Source organism: Bos grunniens, chromosome 9, assembly GCF_055505025.1.
Source record: "Bos grunniens cultivar Pamir isolate PY7600 chromosome 9, Bosgru_T2T1.0, whole genome shotgun sequence".
Taxonomy (NCBI): Eukaryota; Metazoa; Chordata; class Mammalia; order Artiodactyla; family Bovidae; genus Bos; species Bos grunniens.
In genome coordinates this window covers 56,178,643-56,200,950 of record NC_141173.1, presented here as the reverse complement: position 1 = coordinate 56,200,950, position 22,308 = coordinate 56,178,643, and the positions used below count along the sequence as shown (strand labels likewise).

General features: G+C 35.2%; 1 long non-coding RNA gene across 1 annotated transcript; it reads left to right on the top strand.

Moving 5' to 3' along the window:
• The first annotated feature begins 7,965 nt into the window (after positions 1-7,965).
• On the top strand, positions 7,966-21,784 carry LOC147365985 (uncharacterized). The gene is made up of 2 exons (XR_015133111.1): positions 7,966-8,575; positions 21,523-21,784. It is a non-coding gene; the product is annotated as an uncharacterized LOC147365985 (long non-coding RNA).
• Positions 21,785-22,308: the final 524 nt, after the last annotated feature.

Genomic DNA, 22,308 nt, shown 5'->3' with positions numbered 1-22,308 from the left:
CTACCATCTCATTCCAGCCAGATTTCTGTCCTAAGCCCCACTTAAATAACACATTCTGAAGCTGCTTCTGGTGTTATTCCTTCTGTTTTGAAACAGCTTAATCAAAATAAATTTTGAATACAATAGTTGTCCTTTTCTCATGTTTTAAAGGTTTGTCAGATTCAGAGAGTCCTATTTGTGTTGCCTAAATAGGAAAAGTTAACATTTTTTTTTTCTTCTATGCAATTAGGGAAAAGGCCTCTAATCTTATGTAATTCTTATAAAAATAAAAACTTACTTCCAGTATTCATCTTGACAGGATCATATCTAAGTTGTTCAAAATATTCAAAACTGATATAGAGATTTTAATTAATAACCAGACCCCTTATCAGGCCCAAATTTATAAAAAATTTTTTAAATTAATTTTATAAAAATATGTGTTAAAAAAAAATATGTGTTTAAAGTAACCCCTAATGATATCAGCATATTTGTGACATCTTTGTATCTTGATGAATTAGAAGGGAAACAATGGAGAATAATCCAATTATTCAGCAGGAACAAAATGCTTACATATTTCTAGAGAACAATTCATACTTTCATACTGCCATCTATTACAGGAATATGATATTCATTTTGGCTTGTAGACTTTTTCTTTGTAATTCAGTTATAGAAAACTTTTCTTTCAGAACATAAATATAAGGAAAGTGTTTTGGCCAATACAGTTTATAAATTCACAACTATTAATGTTCCCACTATTTGATTTATTGGGGAGATGTGCATATTGCTAACTTCCCTTAACTATGTTATTATTAGACTATTAATGTAGATGAGATGCAATCAAGATATTTAAAAAAATTTTTTAGTAATTTCATGAATTTAATATAAACAATTTGGAGAGTCATAACAATAATAATATTGGTCTTCCAGGTGAGATGTTTTGTTTACATCTTATTTAGCTTCACTTAACAATGTTTTATAGTTTACAGTGTACAAGTCTTGCATTTCTTATTACATGTATTCTTAAGTATCTATTCTTTGTGATCTTATTGGAAATGAAACTGTTAATTTTGGAATTGTTCATTGCTAAATTGTTAAAACATGATTTTTTAAATAAAGAGCTTATGTCGTACCAATTTGATAAACTTATTGATTAGATCTGATACAATTTTGTTTATTCCTTGTTTCTCTAAATAAAATGTCATGTAATATATATATAGAGATAGTTTAATTTCTTTTTTTTTTAATCTAGATACTCTTAAAATTTTTATTGCCCGCAGTAAAGCATACAATGACTATATCCTTCATTTTAATGTTCAATAAAATGGTAGTGTGGACTTTCTTTTGTTGGTTATGCTGTTGGATGAAATCTTTCTTCTTTACCCATTCAGTTTGAAGTTAGCTTTGGGTTTTTCAAGTATAAGTCTTTTATCTGCTTCAGCAAGTTCTCTTCTATTTTTAGTTTGTTGAGTGTTTTCATCATTAAAAAATGTGCTTATTTTGTACAAAAAAATTTTTTTTCACTGTGCCATTGAAATAATAATAAAGTTTTGTTATTTTTTTATCACTGTGGGATATTACATTAATTAATTTTGATATGTTAAACCAACTTTGTCATCTTGAGCTAAATCTACACAGGTCATATTGCTGAACAAAGTCTGGTGGTATTTTTAGGGAAATTTTGTGTCTATATTCAAAAGGAATATTATTTTGCGTTTTTCACTTCTTGTGATACTAAACCTGGTTTTAATATCAGCATAATTCTGGAATGAGTTTGGAAATATTTCTCCCTCTTTTACCTTTTGAAAGAATCTGTGTATTGGTGTTGAATCTTTAAATGTTTCTTAGAATTAAAAAATGAATTATTATGATCAGGAATTGTATTTTGAAGTTTTTTGACCAATAACTCAATTACCTTACTTGTTATAAATCCATTCAGATTTCTATTTCTCCTTGAATCCTTTCTGTAGCCTGCATCTTTCTAGGCATTTGTCCATTTCATCTAGGTTATCTAATTTATTGACGTACAATTGTTCATAAAATTTTCTTATAATTATTTTTTTAAAATGTCTGTAAGATCAGAATTAATAGCCCCTTTTATATTCCTTATTTTAGTAATTTGGTTTTCTTGTAAAATCTAGAAAAAAATTTTTTTTCTTTAATTTTGTGGATCTTATAAAACAACAGACTGATTTCAATAATTTTCTCTATTTTTCTACTGCTTATTTTATTTATCTGCTCTAATTTTGTTCTTTTCTTTCTGCTTGCTTTGAGCTTAGTTTACTCTTCTACTGTAGTTTAGTAATTTGAAATATTCATTTTTAATATAGCATTGTTTATTAATTTTCTTTTAAACACCATTTTAGCTACATTACAAAAGTGTGAGTGTGCTATGTTTTTATATTCATTCATCTCAAGCTATTTTTAAAATTTTGCTTATGATTTCTTGTTTTAATCTTCAGGTCATGTTAGGAATGCTGTTTAATTTGCACATATTTCCTCCTGTTGTTTGTTCCTTCTGAATCCCCCAAATTTCTTTTTGTATTGTTATGGAATTGCCTTCCACTGAAGTCGAAGAACAAATTTTGATGATGAGTACTTTTAACTTTTTTTAGGCTCATTTTAGAACCTGACATATGATTTATCCTGAAGATGCACTCTTTTTTTTTTTTCATTAATTTTTCTTACTATTACTCCAGAAAATATCAATTTTCTGGGCTCCAAGTATGCTGATTCTTTCTGTCTCTGGCTTGAGGCCTTTCAGTGAATTTTCCTTTCAGTTATCATACTATTCTTCTCCTATATCTTTATTGACAGTCTGTTTGATGGTCATTTCTGTTTTCCATACATTGTATAATTATCTGGACATCATTTGTTTGTTTGTTTTAGTTTCTGAAGATATTTTAAAAAGCTGATCTAAAATCTTTGTCTCTTAATCCAGTGTCTGTGTTTCCTCATGGGCTGTTTCTTTCAATTGCTTATGTTCTCATGTATTGGCCATATTTTCTACTTTTTGTTTGTCTTTAAATATTTTTGTTGATGATATATGTTTCAAATCAAGTAATGTGGCAACTGTGTTAATTAGATTCTTTCCCTCCCCATAGTTCATTGTTGTTACTAGTTAGTACAGTTGTTCTTTGTTTGCTTAATAACTTTTCTAAACTAATTCTGTAAATTCTGTCTTCACTGTCATGTGTATGTACTTTCTGAAATCTCTGCTGAGATAACGTAGAGGTCAGCTGATGATTGAACAGAGACTTCTTTAAATGCCTTCTTTTGAGATCTCCTCCAGGCTTTGCTGAGGTGTTCTGTATGTGTTCTGGTGTATATTTTCAAGAAAATAGTTTACAACATCTATTATTCTTCACTTTTTGTTTGTGCCGACCTTAAGATTAGCCACACTTGAGCATGCAAAAACTCTTTGAGTATGCCTATCATTCTGTGCATGAGTGCAGTCTTCTAAATTCTCAAGGGAACATCAAAGCTCCTCAAAGTTCTCTATGAAAACCATTTACTAGATTTCTTAAGTGTTTTGGACATATTTCTTTTTACGTTTTTTGCACATATTTAAGAATCCCAGGGACAGAGGAGGCTAGTGGGCTGCTGTCTATGCGGTCGCACAGAGTCGGACACGACTGAAGTGACTTAGCAGCAGCAGCAGCAGCATCACAATGTTATCGCAGCCTCACAATGTTAGGCAGCTGAGATGTTGAGCAGTTTCTGCAAATTCTCACAAACACTCTGAGAAAGGGCTACACTGAATGGATTCTGAGAGAATTCAATGAGTGAATTCAGGTCAAATATATACAACCTCTGCAAGTGAGAGTCTTCAATAGATCCATAAGATAGGTAAAATAGTGACTATCAAGTAGATGCAGGGGAACAAGGATGGCACAGGGCCAAATAAAATTCCCACACAATTTTCTGTTCTTACTGAGATCATTCATTTTTTTAAAATAAATATTCCTTAGGTGGCCACAGACCTTCGGATATACAGAACTCTGAAAAAAAAGAATCTGATATGTTTTGTTAATTTATTCATTACTCTTAGAAACAACAAATTCACTAGCCCTTACTCCACAATTTTTGAAGATGTCATTATCATTTTTCTGAAAGCTGGGTATAAAATTATGGGTTGAAATTTTTCTTTTCACATTTTAAATATACATTTTCTTGTCTTCTCACATAATTTCAACAAATGGCTTCTTTATTTTCCTCATTTCTATTCAGGCAATCTCTATTTTTTTCTCTAGTTATGTTTCTCTATTAAGTGTTTAGTTTTCAGTAGTTTGAAGCATATCCTTTTGTATGTACTTTTTATTGTTATTTCATTATTTTCCCCTATTTATCTTATTGGTTTTCTCTGAGGTTCTTAGTTCTGTGCTTGATGTCAGTTCATTAACATTAGGGATGTCCTTGCCATTATTTCTTGAGTATTTATTCTGTCCTTTTTCTCTCTCCTTTTTCCAAAATGTCAGTCATGCAAACATTAGTTTGATATTGCCCCAAATCTTGGATGCTCTTTTATACATTTTTCATTTTTTTCTCCTTGTATTTCAGTTTGATTGTGTATTGAGTGTAATTGGAAAATAGGGCTTCCCTGGTGGCTAAGATGGTAAATAATCCTCCTGCAGTGCAGGAGACTTGTGTTTAATCACTGGATTGGGAAGATCCCCTGGAGTAGGGCATGACAACCCGCTCCAGTATTCTTGCCTGGAGAATCCACATGGAGAAAGGACCCTGGTGGGTTACAGTCCATGGAGTCACAAAGGGTCAGATACAACTGAGTAACTAAACATACATAACTAATACAGTAAGACACACGTGTTGTAATGGAGAACAGTAATAATCTCATCATCTGAGAAGGTAACACTCCAGACACTGGGAGGGAGGTATGGTAAGTTTGTTTTTTAGAGTCACTCCTAGAACCTTCTTCACAAGAGACACTTCCCATGTGACTCTCTTGAACTGTTGCAAATACTTTTAGTGGTAAAGTGCAGTGTGAAAAATTTTAAATAAAAGGTTTTTATTAATATCCATAGTAAAAACTTACTACTAGTCACAGACAGAAAATACCAACCAAGATTTTACTGAAATTTTCTTAATTTTCACTCATACATATATTGGAACAGAGGAAAGTAACCCAGCAACTCCATCTCCAACACAAAACACTTCTAGAGGTCTTTGGATGTTTTGCTCACCTGCATGCTAGAACTTTCACTCACTTATTCTGTGGGGCAGATGCCATTTTGTTGCAATTCCTTTTGAAACAAGAATTATATCAATTATTCAAATTGAACTTGGAAACAAAGTTTATTAGTTTTTAGGAAGATTACATTGCAGGCATTCTCAATCTTGCAGGACCCCACATTTTTGCAAATAATTTCTTTTTAGGCACATTAATCTGCCTCTGGCTTTGTGCTTCTTATATGGAAACAGTGCAATAATTCACCCTTTTCCCCAAATCAGAGAGACATAGTTAGGAGTAGACATATGAAACCTTCAGTTATTTTATGAAACACTAACAGTAGGTCATGCAGCTTACATTTAACTGTGGATATCTTTTCAAAATGAGGCAACTCTTGGTTGCTTGGAGCTGCTTCCCAGAGGACTAACTGATTCATTATTTATATGCTCCTTGGAGGCATTTATCTGTACAATGTGTCAACAAATTAGAAATCATGGTATAAAATTTATCCCTGACTTTAACTGAAGTGATCAATTACATTACAATGGTCCTGGAAGGCATTTAGCCTGGACTCACTGGTCATAGTAGTTATGGATGATTGCTTGAATCTTGTTCCTTACAGACCAAGGCAGAATCTGTACAATCACTAATGCATCTGCTGTGCCTGGACTAATGCCTCAAGCCAAGTGGAAAGGTCAGTGCTAAAACTTACAGAGTAAGACACAAGGCTTTCTGAGTTAAAACCTGACTTGTTCAGCAGTGTCTGCTACCTTGGACAGCATATTTTAGTCAAACAGCTCAGGTTGATTTCATTAGGCTCCTTGGAATTTTATTGAGTCTTTATAAAATATTGTATAAAACAGTTGAATTGATTTTTTTTTTTTACTAACCTCTCTAGATCAGATTAATCAGATTGGCATCATATTTACTTGAAAGTTCTTCGGAATTCAAGACAATGTAGAAATGAGGGATGAAAATTTGGGGGAGTCAATACTCCACAAATCTCTCATGTTTCTGCATGCTTTGTGAGTGAGGCACTGATGGCTCTTTCCAATGACATTCACACAGAGCATTTCTTTGGCAGACAGAAATAGTATCACCCTCAAAATCAAAGTGCAGACATGTTTAGTGTCCAATACAATAAAGGTTCGGAGAAGGCAATGGTACCCCACTCCAGTACTTTTGCCTGGAAAATCCCATGGGCGGAGGAGCCTGGTAGGCTGCAGTCCATGGGGTCGCTAGAGTCAGACACGGCTCAGCGACTTTACTTTCACTTTTCACTTTCATGCATTGGAGAAGGAAATGGCAACCCACTTCAGTGTTCTTGCCTGGAGAATCCCAGGGACGGGAAGCCTGGTGGGCTGCCATCTATGGGGTCGCACAGAGTCAGACACGACTGAAGGGACTTAGCAGCAGCAGCAGCAGCAGCAGCACAATAAAGGTTATAATTCCCTACAGAGCAATGAGTAAGTATAATTATTGACTATTATACAAACCAAAATTTCCTAAACTCAGATTTAATTTCCTGTAACACAACCCACTTCATATGGCACGTGTTTGTGCATGCCAAGTTGAAGTCACCTCAGTCATGGCTGACTCTTTACGATCCTATGGGTTGTAGCCTGTCAGGCTCCTATTTCCATGGGATTCTCCAGGCAAGAATACTGAAGTGGATTGCCCTTGCCCTCCTCCAGGGGATCTTCCCCACCCAGAAATCAAATCCCCATCTCTTATGTTTCCTCCACTGGCGGGAGGGTTCTTTACCAATGGCACCTCCTGGGAAGCCCCTCCACATGGCACACCTTACCAATGTGAAATTCTACAGGACAAATTAACCCATTTATTCAAATAATAAATAGCCTGGCCAAACAATGAACAAGGATAGATGATGCCTTAGAATAAGAAACAAATCAATCAAATGCAATATATATATATATATCTTTTTTATATTATTGTGTAGAATCAATAATGAAATACATTTTTGAAATGGTGACATTAAATATCAGCTTTCTATTGAATAAGATCAAAGAATTATTATCAATTGTGCTGATTGGGTTACTCAATTAAGGTTGCACATGAAAAAAAAGTTATGTTAGAAATACAACCAAGTATTAACACATGAGAGGATATTTTGGGGCATTTTGTGTTGTTAAAATTTTAATGAAATTCTTTGAAAAATTTAGGTTTAGTAAAGAAAACAAAGTATATGCTGTGAATATAATCATGTACAAAGTTTTAAGTAGTCAAATGCCTAAATTTTATGGTTATAGTGACTCATAACCACTTTCAAAATGTGGGTCAGCCTGGTCTAATGGTCCAGTAGTTGACCAGTGGTTTTCCATGTGAAGCAATTTTATTCTTCAGACAACACTTGGCAATGTCTGGAGACATTTCTGGTTGTCACAACTGGGGAGTTACTATTGGCATCAGATGGGTAGGAGCTAGGAATGCTGATAAATATCCTAAAATGCACAGGCCATCCCTCAAAGAACTATGTAGTTCAAAATATCATTAGTGCCAAGTTTGATAAGTCTTGTACTAGACAATTAAATAACGTAGAATTATCCACTGTTGTGATGTTTAAAAGAGCGCCAAGAGTAAGAGTAGGAAAAATCTGGGTATGCCAGTGTATGGTAAGGACACTCATGATGGCTTTTCTCTTGCTTTTGTATGTCTCCTGCTCCACTAGCCCTGCTTCATCTATAGCTACTCACACAAACCTGCCTGCCCCGGCCCCTTAAGCCAGATTGGCTCCACATACTAGTTGATTTAAGGAAAACATTTGCCCTCTTAATGACCCTTAACCTGAGTGGCTGTGAGGGATGTGCCCAGCTGCTGGTTTCCCTAGTAGTTGACGAGTTAACCTGATGTCAATTTCTCTTATAAAGTGTAGCCTCCTTCTCCTCTGAGTAGCAAAGATGGCTGCCATGTCTTGTCTGCCGTCTGCAGCACATGGTGCGGTGTTGATCTAGGACTCTGCTGTACATGAGTAAGATTTCTCTTCTATTATATTAATGATGTCTCTGGAGCCATCTTAGGACCCTTTCTTCAGTTTTGAGGCTGGGCAACTACAAGGCTTGCAGGCCTGCGAAATGCCTCCCAAGAGCCAAAAGTTTTATAATCAAGTTCTGGACACCTGCAAATATCCCAGCCACACCACTGTCATAATTAGCTGATTCAAGAGAAGAGTGTGATTCTGCAAGCTGTAGTGGAGACAAGCAGCATTTAGTGTCAGCATGTGTTTATCTTCAGTGAATGTGAGCATGTCTGAAGTAGCATGTAAGAAGAACCTGCCAGCTTTCCTGGATCCGCGGTGGACTTAAATTTTCTGACAACTTCTCTCCAGAGGAACAACAAACCAGTACTCTGTTGCTTCCTTCCTTTGTCATACTCCCAGATCACAGCTGCAGTGTGAGTAGCAAGTAATTTTCTCATAGATTTTCCCTCTTTAATGTACAGAAACATGGGTGGAATCTTTTCTTTGGAAGGAAGCATATTTTCATGGTACCTGATTTATCTGTAATAGCCATAATTGAATTTCAGACTTATTATCCATGTGCACCTCTGGAGATGATATCTGGAGTAAATACCAAAAAGCAATCTAGAGACACTTACTCAGATCTTCTTTTGTTAAAGAACCTAGTTGCAGTGAAAGAGACTTTGTCTTTCACTCAGGTTTTATCTAGCTCTTAATTGTCCTCAGTTGAGGGAGGGATCACACACCTTTAGAAAAGAACTGCTAAGGGTGATGCCTTTCCCACTAATTCAATAACTTTACCATCATTTAATCTATTTTCTGCAAGTTTTCAGATATCTGTGACCGTCCTTTGTTCTTTTTAAGGCAATATTCAATGAGTTTAACTTTTTATCTTCATTATGTTCAGTGTGTTTTCCACTTAGCTTTCTGGGAAACCAAATTGTTTGTTCACCTCTAGCATTATATCATGATTCTCACGGGGTTCTAAATCTAGCGCCCTCTCAGTTCAGCATCGCAGTCTGTTCCCCTAAATTTCAAGGTTGTGTGTACCTGCATTTCTGTAGCAGAACTGATTATTTGTGACTTAGCATACCTCAGCTCCTCATAGTCAAGAGAAAGGGGTTCTTCTGAGACATCTCTTTTGTTCATTCTACTATCAGTTTGAGAAGAAGTTCTTCCAAGTAAGTAAAATCATCTTCCCCTAAAAAGGAATTTTCTTTGGCAATGATTCAAATGCAACATTAAAGTCAAAGGTTTTTGTTGACCTTACCCACTTAGTTACATCTAATGCTAAAATATGAATATATTGAAAAGGATATAGTTTTTTTTTATTTTTTTAAATTAAAAAAAACTATATCCTTTTCAATATATTCATATTTTATATAAAATTAAAAAATTAAAAAAGAGTAAAAAAAAAAAGAAAAGGACATAGTTAAAACAAAATCAGACATATATTTCTAGTTGAAACTGGGTGATGAGTATATGAGGATTTATTATGCTGTTATCTCTCACAACCAAACAGATGTGAAACTTAGAGTATAACTTTGCTGATTCAAATCCCAGTCATAGTTGTATGACTCTAATGTTATTTCTTCAAATTTGCCTCAGCAGAAAGTAGGAAAATATTAGCACCTATAGAGTTGTAATAAGTTTTAAATGTGTAAATATTTCTTGATGCTTAAGAACAGTGCCTTGCTATGTGTATTACTTACATACTAAAATATAAATATTTCTGGATTATAGTGATTATAAAAATTTTGCCTCATATTATTTTTAAGGTTAATTAATGCATACAATAGAATAAATACATCTAATATTAAGCACACAAATGGTAATCCTTTGTAGAGAACCAATTAACATAATTTATAACTGTTCATATACTTGTATTTTTACCCTAGAATGATAATGGGAGGCTTTTACAGAATTTGATTCTAATTCAAAATTTCCCAGTATTTTCATGACTCCCACTGTATACACTAAGTCTAGGAAGTATTTTAAAATTTCCCTTTTACTTATATTCAAGTTGAAAATTTTCACTTCTCCTCCAGTTCTGAATAAATAGGGATCATTTTTAAGAGAAAAAAATCCCCAGAAAGCAAAGAAGATATTTTCTTCACTGAAATATAGATTCAGAATTGTAGCTCTAATGCTTGGCAGATAGATAATATTCCATTAACCAAACAAATCAATCAACCAATCAATCAATATCTAAATGAATTACTTAACAGAATTCAAATATTTCCTGATTCAATATAGCACTAGTAAAACTGCCTGCTTCATAAAATTCCCCTGTTAATTCATAATAGAGAGTAAAATTCACAGCAAGAAAATCACATTAGCTACTTTCTCTTCCCCCAATAAGTTAAAAGTGGTTCTTATATCTCCTTCTACCAGAGAACTGCATTTCCTACTCACTGCTGAATGCCCTTGCCTCTAATATACTTCACAGAGGAGTGATAATTTACTTTTCTCACTAAGAAATAAATGTTCAATGGTTTAGAGGAGAAAAATATCTCATCTACTTATTCATTTCAAATGTTTTCCCACAAATTCACACCAGTTATATTGAACTTTCTCTGAACATGAGGATGTAAAGTATTGGAACAGAGATTCCGTTTCCCAAGTTAAAAGCTATGGCAGCTTTACAACTCAAGTGGCTGTGGTACTTCACTTCAAATTTTCTCAATGAGGATAATAAACCCTAGAACAAGTGAATGGTTAAGAATTTCTAGAGAAATTTACATAAAAACTGAAACATATTCTTAGGAAGAAGAGGTCTACTTATGTTATGTAACAAACACAGTGAAACAATTCTGGGATTTTGCATGACAAATTTTCCATGATTAAAATATCTATTCAATTAATAATCTAAAAATAACTAAATTTCTACCATAGAATTAAATAGCAAACTTTTTTTGAGTATAGTTGACATACAACAGTATGTTGGTTTCAAGTGTTCAGTTCAGTCATTCCGTCGCGTCCGAGTTTTTGTGACCCCATGGAGTGCAGCATGGCAGGCTTCCCTGTCTATCACCAACTCCTGGAGCTTGCTCAAACTCATGTCCATCGAGTTGGTGACACCATCCAACCATCTCATCCTTTATTATCCCCTTCTCCCATTTTCAATCTTTCCCAGGATCACGGTCTTTTCCAATGAGTCAGTCTTTCACATCAGGTGGCCAAAGTATTGGAGCTTCAGCTTCAGCATCAGTTCTTCAAAGAATATTCAGGACTGACTGCATTTAGGATGGACTGTTTGGATCTCCTAGCAGTCGCAGGGACTCTCAAGAGTTTTCTCCAACACCGCAGTTCAAAAGTATCAATTCTTTGGTGATCAGCTTTATTTAGAGTCCAACTCTCACATCATACATGACTACTGGAAAAAGCATAGCTTTGACTAGACAGACCTTTATTTACAAAGTAATGTCTCTGCTTTTTAATATGCTCTCTAGTTTGGTCATAGCTTTTCTTCCAAGGAGCAAGCATCTTTTAATTTCATGGCTGCAGTCAACAGCTGCAGTGATTTTGGAGCCCAAGAAAATAGTCTCTCACTGTACCCATTGTTTCCCCATACATTTGCCATGAAGTGATGGGATCGGATGCTATGATCTTAGTTTTTTGAATGTGAGTTTTAAGCGAGGTTTTTCACGCTCCTTTTTCATTTTCATCATAATATTCTTTAGCTCCTCTTCACTTTCTCAAATAAGGGTGGTGTCATTTGCATATCTGAGGTTGTAGATATTTCTCCCTGCAGTCCTGATCCCAGCTTCTGCTTTATCCAGACTGGCATTTCACTTCTCATGATGTACACTGCATAAGAATTAAATAAGCAGGGTGACAATATACAGCCTTGATGTACTCCTTTCCCAATTTTCAGCCAATCTGTTGTTCTTGTCCAGTTCTAACTGTTGCTTCTTGACCTGCATACAGGTTGCTCAGGAGGCAGGTAAGGTGGTCTGGTATTCCCATCTCTGGAAGAATTTTCCACAGTTTTTAGCGATCCACAAAATCAATGGCTTTAGCATAGTCAATGAAACAGAAGTAGATATTTTTCTGGAATTCTCTTTCTTTTTCTGTGATCCAGTGGATGTTGGCAATTTGATATTTTGTTCCTCACTTCAGTTCAGTGGCTCATCACATTCAACTCTTTGTGACCCCATGGACTGACGCACACCAGGCCTCCCTATTTAAAACCAACTCCCAGAGTTTACTCAAATTCATGTCCATTGAGTCGGTGATGCCATACAACCATTTCATCCTCTCTCATCTCCCTCTCCTCCCACCTTCAATCTTTTCCAAAATTAGGGTCTTTATATGTGAATCAGTCATTCATATCAGGTGACCAAAGTACTGGAGTTTCAGCTTCAGCATCAGTCCTTCTAATGAATATTCAGGATTGATTTCCTTTAGGATGGACTAGCTGGATGTCCCTGCTGTCCAGGGGATTCTCAAGAGACTTCTCCAGCACCACAGTTTAAAAGCATCAATTGTTCAGCACTCAGCTTTCTTTATGGTCCAACTCTCACATCCCATACATGAATACTGGAAAAACCATAGCTTTTACTAGATGGACATTATTTAATAAAGCAATGTCTCTGCTTTTGATATGCTGTCTAGGTTTGTCATAACTTTTCTTCCAAGGAGCAAGCATCTTTTAATTTCATGGCTACCGTCACCATCTGCAGTGATTTTGGAGTCCAAAAAAATAAAGTCTGTTACTGTTTCCATTCTTTTCCCATCAATTTACCATGAAGGGATGGGACAAGATGTCATGATCTTCATTTTCTGAATGTTGAGTTTTAAGCCAACTTTTTCACTCTCCTCTTTCACTTTCATCAAGAGGCTCTTTAGTTCTTCTTTGCTTTCTACCATAAGTGTGGTGTCATCTGCATATTTGAGGTTTTGATATTTCTCCCGGCAGTGTTGATTCCAGCTTATGCTTCATCCAGTCCAGCATTTTTCATGATGTACTCTGCATATAAGTGAAATAAGCAAGGTAACAATATACAGCCTTGACATATTCCTTTCCCAATTTGGAACCAGTCTATTGTTTCATGTCCAGTTCTAAATGTTGTTTCTTGACCTGCATACAGACTTCTCAGGCAGCAGGTCAGGTAGTCCCATCTCTTGAAGAATTTTTCGCAGTTTGTTGTCATCCACATAGTCAAAGGCTTTGGCGTAATCAATAAAGAAGGAGTAGATGTCTTTCTGGAACTCTCTTGCTTTTTCGGTGATCCAACAGATGTTGGCAATTTGATCTCTGGTTCCTCTGCCATTTCTAAATCTAGCTTAAACATCTGGGTGTTCATGTTTTACATACTGTAGAAGCCTGGCTTTGACAATTTTGAGCATTTCTTTGCTAGCATATGAGATGCATGCAATTGTGCACTAGTTTGAGTATTATTTGGCATTGCCTTTCTTTGAAATTGGAATCAAAACAGACATTTATTAGTCCTGTGGCCACTGCTTAGTTTTCCAAATTTGCTGGCATATCAAAAGTAGCACTTTCACAGCATCATCTTTTAGGATTTGAAAAAGCTCAACTGGAATTCCATCATCTCCACTAGCTTTGTTTGTAGTAATGCTTCCTAAGGCCCACTTTGTTGCATTCCAGGATGTCTGGCTCTAGATGAGTGATCACACCATGGTGATTATCAGGGTCATGAAGGTCTTTTTTATACAGTTCTTCTGTGTATTTTTGCCACCTCTTCTTAATATCTTATGCTTCTGTTAGATCCATACCATTTCTGTCCTTTATTGAGCCCATCTTTGCATGAAATGGACTCTTGGTATCTCTGATTTTCTTGAAGAGATCTCTAGTCCTTCCAATTCTATTGTTTTCCTTTATTTCTTTGCATTGATCACTGAGGAAGACTTTCTTATCTCTCCTTGCTATTCTTTGGAACTCTGCATTCAAATGGGTATATCTTTCCTTTTCTCCTTTGCCTTTTGCTTCTCTTCTTTTCACAGCTATTTGTAAGGCATCTGCAGACAACCATTTTGCCTTTTTGCAGTTCTTTTTCTTGGTGATGGTCTTGATCACTGCCTCCTGTACAACGTCATGAACCTCTTCCATAGTTCATCAGACACTCTGTGTATCAGATCTAATCCCTTGAATCAATTGTCACTTCCACTATATAATCATAAGGGATTTGATTTAGGTCATACCTGAATGGCCCAGTGCTTTTCCTTACTTTCTTCAATTTAAGTCTGAATTTGGCAATAGGGAGTTCATGATCTGAACCACAGTCAGCTCCCGGTCTTGTTTTTGCTAGCTGTATAGAGCTTCTCCATCTTTGGCTGCAAAGAATATAATCAATCTGATCTCGGTATTGACCATCTAGTAATGTCCATGTGTAGAGTCATCTCATGTTGTTGGATGAGGGTGTTTGCTATAACCAGTGAGTTCTCTTTGCACAACTCTATTAACCTTTGCCCTGCTTTATTTCTGCTCCAAGGCCAAACTTGCCTGCTACTCCAGGTATCTCTTCCTGCTTTTGGATTCCAGTCCCCCATGATGAAAAAGACATCTTTTTTTTTTTTTTGGTGTTACTTTTAGAAGGTCTTGTAGGTCTTCATAGAACCTCTCAACTTCAGCTTCTTTGGCATTAGTGATTAGAGCATAGACCTGCATTACTGTGATAATGATGATTTGCACTGGAAACAGATTATTCTGTTGTTTTTGAGATTGCACTGAAGTACTGCATTTTGTACTCTTTTGTTGACTATGAGGGCTACTCCATTTTCTAAGGGATTCTTAACCACAGTTATCAATATAATGGTCATCTGAATTAAATTCATTCATTCCTGTCCATTTTAGTTCACTTATTCCTAAAATTTTGATGTTCACTCTTGCTTCTTTGGCCTGAGTGGCCACTCAGGTTTTTTTGGCTAAACTCCAGGTTGGCCACTTCCAATTTACCTTGATTCATGCACCTAACAGTCCTGGTTCTTTTGCAATATTGTTCTTTACAGCATCAGACTTTACTTCTAAGACACATCTACAACTGTTTTCACTTTGGCTCAGCCTCTTAATTCCTTCTAGAATTTTCTCCACTCTTCTCCAGTAGCATATTGGGCTCTTACCAACCTGGGGATTTCATCTTTCAGTGTCCTATCTTTTTGCCTTTTCATACTGTTCATGGGGTTCTCAAGGCAAGAATACCGAGGTGATTTGCTATTTCCTTCTCCAGTGGAACATAATTTGTCAGAACTCTCCACTGTGACCCATCCATCTAGGATGGCTCTACGTGACATGGCTTACAGTTTCATTGAGTTAGACAAGGCTGTGATTTGTGTGATAAGTTTGGTTAGTTTTCTGTGATTGTGGTTAATACATATATATATAATTCTGTGATTATTGTAGTTTACTATCATGTTATTGAATACGACTAGTACATTGATATGAACCTGGCTTATTTGACAAATCAGCCAAAATTATTTTTGTAAAAAGTGACAAATTTCAAGTTACAGATATTTAGGGTAACTTAAAAATTTTGGTAAGTTTGTTTGCTTAAAATTAATGCTGAACTTATGCTAGTAAAACTTATCTCTAGAAATATATACAAAATTTTTATAGATATATTACTTGCCTTGAATTTGAACGAAAAATGAGGAAATGGTGTTGCTAGACAAAATAAAGAAAATAAGATTAGCAAATGATAATTTCTGCAGTGCTACATGAGGGTGCATTTTAATATTTTCTCTTCTGGGTACATTTGGAATTAACCTAATGAAAAAAAAAAGTTTTTTTTTCTTTTAGTTTGATGTCAATAGAAAGTTTTGCCACCATAAAATTTCAGAAAACCCTCATAATTTATTTTTGTTAAATCCTTTTTTAAAAAATATAATTTTTTTATCAGTGCATTATTGTAGAGCAATTAGAAAATACACATAAGCCAGAGGAAGAATGTAAGCATGCATGATCAAACTATTTAGAGATAAGAACATTAATTATTTTCACTTAAATATGTATTATTGGAAGAAAAAACAAAAACAGTCTCTAAGGGTATCTTTGCATATTAATGGCTATGTTACATAATGCTATGAAGAACATTGGTTATCTTCGCTTAATTACATGATGTGTTGAAGTATGTGTGTGTGTTTGTGTCTGTCATGGGTGTACATGCTGAGGAGTTTATGCAGAAGTGTAAGGTTTTAGAAAAGGCAGAGGAACCAGAGATCAAATTGCCAACATCTGCTGGATCATGGAAAAAGCAAGAGAGTTCCAGAAAAACATCTATTTCTGCTTTATTGACTATGCCAAAGCCTTTGACTGTGTGGATCACAATAAACTGTGGAAAATTCTGAAAGAGATAGGAATACCAGACCACCTGATCTGCCTCTTGAGAAATCTGTATGCAGGTCAGGAAGCAACAGTTAGAACTGGACGTGGAACAACAGACTGTCTCCAAATAGGAAAAGGAGTACGTCAAGGCTGTATATTGTCATCCTGTTTATTTAACTTATATGTCTTAGTCATCACTGCATCATCCATGCCTACCATTGTGCCTAGCAAAGGCTAAGAGTTTGTTGGGTACATCATGAGAAACGCTGGACTGGAAGAAACACAAGCTAGAATCAAGATTGCCGGGAGAAATATCAATAACCTCAGATATGCAGATGACACCACCCTTATGGCAGAAAGTGAAGAGGAACTAAAAAGCCTCTTGATGAAAGTGAAAGTGGAGAGTGAAACAGTTGGCTTAAAGCTCAACATTCAGAAAACGAAGATCATGGCATCCAGTCCCATCACTTCATGGGAAATATATGGGAAAACAGTGGAAACAGTGTCAGACTTTATTTTTTGGGGCTCCAAAATCACTGCAGATAGTGATTGCAGCCATGAAATTAAAAGACGCTTACTCCTTGGAAGGAAAGTTACGACCAACCTAGATAGCATGTTCAAAAGCAGAGACATTACTTTGCCAACAAAGGTCTGTCTAGTCAAGGCTGTGGTTTTTCCTGTGGTCATGTATGGATGTGAGAGTTGGACTGTGAAGAAGGCTGAGTGTCGAAGAATTGATGCTTTTGAACTGTGGTGTTGGAGAAGACTCTTGAGAGTCCCTTGGACTGCAAGGAGATCCAACCAATCCATCCTAAAAGAGACCAGTCCTGGGTATTCACTGGAAGGACTGATGCTAAAGCTGAAACTCCAGTACTTTGGCCACCTCATGCAAAGAGTTGACTCACTGGAAAAGACTCTGATGCTGGAAGGGATTGGTGGCAGGAGGAGAAGGGGACACCAGAGGATGAGATGGCTGGATGGCATCACTAACTCAATGGACATGAGTTTGCGTAAACTCCGGGAGTTGGTGATGGACATGGAGACACGACGTGCTGAGATTCATGGGGTCGCAAAGAGTCGGACACAACTGAGCGACTAAACTGACTGACTGACTAGGTTGGTCATAAGTTTCCTTCCAAGAAGTAAGCGCCTTTAATTTCATGACTGCAATCACCATCTGCAGTGATTTTGGAAGCCAAAAAAATAAAGTCTGACACTGTTTCCACTGTTTCCTCATCTATTTCCCATGAAGTGATGGGACCAGATGCCATGATCTTTATTTTCTGAATGTTGAGCTTTAAGCCAACTGTTTCACTCTCTTCTTTCACTTTCATCAAGAGGCTTTTTAGTTCCTCTTCACTTTCTGCCATAAGGGTGGTGTCATTTGCATATCTGAGGTTATTGATATTTCTCTCGGCAATCTTGATTCCAGCTTGTGCTTCCTCCAGCCCAGCGTTTCTCTGGATGTACTCTGCATATAAGTTAAATAAGCAAAATAAGCAGGGTGACAATATACAGCCTTGACCAGAATTGAAAGAGACACGTGTACCCCAATGTTCATCGCAGCACTGTTTTATAACAGCCAGGACATGGAAGCAACCTAGATGTCCACTGGCAGACGAATGGATTAGAAAGCTGTGGTACACATACATAATGGAATATTACTCAGTTATTAAAAAGAATGAATTTGAATTAGTTCTAGTGAGGTGGATAAAACTGGAGCCTATTATACAGAGTGAAGTAAGTCAGAAAGAAAGACACCAATACAGTATATTAATGCACATATATGGAATTTACAAAGATGGTAACAATGACCCTATATATGAGACAGCAAAAGAGACACAGATGTAAAGAACAGACTTTTGGACTCTATGGGAGAAGGCGAGGGTGGGATGATTTGAGAGGAAACTACTTTAAAATCATTTTTAGAGGAGTAAATATGTCAAATGTTTTTGAAATCGTATTCATCTGATGTTCTTTCTGTGATATTTGTAGATGAAAATAGCTTAGCTTGGTATAAGAATATCTCTGATACACATTTGTTCACTCTGTGTTGTCACTGTAAAAATTTCTGTTTAAATTTGTAGAATTGGTTTTGGTCATTTCTGAATTTTATTTCTTTACATATATATTTAATAAGATTTGTCTTTATAATACCATCACAGTATGCATGGGAGTGTGCCTTTTTTAAAATATCACTTGGCATTTTCTGTTTTATCTTTCTACTTTGTTACATTTATTTTATTTGCCTTGGCTTATTCTTTAGGAATACCAATAAACAGTTTATTGTATATCCATTTCCTGAGCTGCACTTGTAAACTTTCCCCACTGACTTTTTCAACTCTTGAATTTATTTCATTTTTGGATGTTTTCAAATCTGTTTTACCTCATTGATTTAATTTTCTTTATCAATTTAACTTCTCACTTCAGGATTTAAATATTTGATTGTACTATTGTGATTTATTATATGCACTCATATGTTTTCTTTTCTTTCAACCTTATTCCTGTTTCATTCTACTGCCATTTCATCTTTCTCAGTTTTACTTTTTAATTTTTTTTTTTACTAATGATATTTTCTTGTGTTCTTAATTTATGAAAAACATATCTTTTTCATGATTGTCACAGTGGCAAAGACTTTTCTGAAATTTGAAATGTTAAAATCCTAAATTGTCTTCATTTCAGATCTAGCCACTTTTGGTATTTCCTTTTCCTCCTGCTATAGTTTTAGTGTAAACATTTTCAGGTTTTGTTTGTTTGTTTTTACTTAATAATGAGGCTTTGGCTTATGTTTTATGATTATGAACTTATACCGTCTTGGAAGTATTATTTTTGCCAAATAAAAAAAAATCGTTTTCTTATATGTGAAGCTAACGTCAGTTGATACATTTTTCATACCATGTTTTAGATATTTATAGGTGTTCTCTAGAAACTTCCTTGTACTCCACTATCCTTTCACTAATAATTTTAAATAATGTGCAAACCAAAGTTTTCCAGAATGCATAATTAATAACATGCTTTTGTCTTCAACTCTTTCTCTAGTGGTGTAATTGATAGACTATTTCTCCAACAATAGAATCAATGGTTTCCCCCAATTCATTTTTAGCACTTCCTCTTTATTCCTCTCTTTATGCATGAATATATCCTGTGATTTCTCACTCTGAAATGATATTAAAAGATGATATCCAAGATGTAGTGAAGGTTCATGGAGGCCACCAGAACAAAATCCTAAGAGGATGCTGAGAGTTGTCCAGTTTTTTTATTGTTATATGCTCTGAGTTTGTAACACAGAAAACAGATGGTGTAAGGGACTGCTTAATTCTTGTAACATTTTAAATGTATTTTCTATATTATATTTTTAAATGGTTATTTTACTCAAAGAGTTAAAGCTTAAATGTGGTTTTAAAAAATCTGGCCCCATCTGCCTCTAGTGTTAATAGTGTTGATCCACAAATCAGGCATTCAATTGTCTGAGTCTAGTTTGAAGAGTACACCAATGAGTCTATGGTTATCTTAGTGAAAGTTTTGTATAGACAATATTGTGAGTTTCTAGCCATATTATTTTTAATGTATTACTTATTTAATAGAGAAAAATTCATTTGTCCCAGTCTTCTCATAATCTGTTAGAGTAATCAGAAGTTAGTTGAAACTTTTAGATGGCAGTATTTGCCAATTTGAAATTGAAATAATAAACCTGAAAAGTTGAAATGTGTCAGTAGAGGATTGTTTAGACATTAAGCATACCTTGAAAATAGAATGAGGTCTATCTAATTGGACTTTATATGCAGTAAATCAAGTTTTTGAAGGATATGAATAATATTTCCATTTATGCATATAGTGGTAGTAAGATGATACATAGGTGAGTATGTTTATAGCCTTTATAAAACATATATTTCTATGCTAATTAGTTTAACTCTAGGATGTATAACTGGAAGATTGTGAAGAAGCGAGGAGAAATGTTATACTTTTGAGTGTATATATTTTATTTTTAAGCAGATTTATTTACATAGATTAAAAAAACATTCAGTGATGGAATAAAGCAAAATAAAATTTTTAAAGAAAGTAATAAATCCTATTTCAAAGTATAAAAATATGATGTGAATGATTAGAGCTTTGTAATCTATCACATCCTATTGAAAAGTTGGCTTCTCTGGTGACTTAACAGTAAAGAATCTACCTACAATGCGGGGGTCCTGGGTTTGATCCCTGGGTCAGGAAGAACCCCTGGAGTAGGAAATGGCAACTCACTCTAGTATGTTTGCCTGGAGAATTCTGTGGACAGAGGTTTTTCTTGTGATCCTCACAGGACAGCATTTATGCATATGGTTGTTCACATATAAGATAGTGTGCTTCGGTAATATATGCATCTGTGGTGTAAATTTATGCTCTTTCTTTTATAATTGCTTAACTCTAGCTTATTTTGAATACGTATTTATAGCCAGAGAAATTTTTATTGAAACATATCACTGTACTTGTGCTACAGTTGCTCTTTTACTCTTAAAAATTAATGTATTTGTTTTTGAAAAAAAAAAGTAAAAGAATGTTCTTTGCGTAGTCTTAATAGGAAACAACTATATTTTAGCTAAATATCAGACAGTTCTAATTTTTATGTCTTTGCATGTACGGTTCTGAATCAAAATAATGCTTTAAAATACCATAATGATGAGTAGATAGGTTTATGATTTTAACAATATCAAATCTGACTTCATTTCCTTTATTTTCATTTATCATTGTCATATTGACTTACTGAAGTCTTGTGGGAGAATGCAGATAACCATCTGTATTAGCATTGACATGTCCAAACCAGAAGGCATATATATGTTCATAAAGACTTCTGCAGCCTTTAATAACAAAAAGTAAGGCTATAGCCATGTAGCACAAAATTCATGTATATGCAGTGTTCATAGGCAAATTGAAAGTGCGGCATGCTTTATTAACTAATGGACAACTTTGTCTTTGGGAATTGGTTGAGAACTTGCAGAATAATACTACAAATACCTCATCTCCCTACATTGACAAGCAAAAGGGCTTATGAGCTACAATTGCTGACTAGAAACATATCTGTTGAACAAACAAACATCTTTGTCTTTCCATTAGTCTCTTCCTGCCCTGCATCCTCTGAAAGCCATCTGGAGGTTGACCGTCGTTTCCTTTACGTCCACCAACTCTTCCCCTGTTGCTCCCGTGGGTTTCACTGATAGCACTCCTGAGAAGACGCATCACTCAGTGCCTGAATGGTTTGATTACAGGCTTTTATCTCGAAAAAAAACTCTCTAAAGTTTTCTTTTTTAGTGAAACAGAACTGGCACAGTGGTTTTTATGGCAAATATTATTACAAATACAATGATGTACAAAATTCATTAAGTAGTTCTTATTTAAAGTTCAAATTCTACTAGGTGCGAGATTTTCACAAAGCAAAGCTGAGACACCATTTGAGGCCTTGGGTTCCATTCAAGGTACATGAATCTGATTTCCTGGGCATTCTTTGGCAAAGTTACTTGCATGTCCTTAACTAATCTAGTGGGTGTTCCCCCATCTGTAAAAGATTAGGTTAATAATACATGTTTATTTTTAAAGTGCTTTCGTATGCTAGGAGTAAAAATGTCACAAGTGCAAATATTGTTAGTATTGTATTTATTAATTGCTGAGGATTTCACCAGTGCACCTTTGTTATTTAAAAATCCTGCTTGCAGCTGAGAAAACATTATGCCTAATACAAGCAGTTTTCAGTGGTCGTTCATGTATGTAGAACTCACAGAGAAGGCAGTTGCTGGAGTGGATACTTACTAAGAGAAGAGTGTGAAAGATAAACAAACAAACAAACAAAAAAACCTGCAGGTATTTAAAAACTAATGGTGAAATATACACACATGTATGTATATG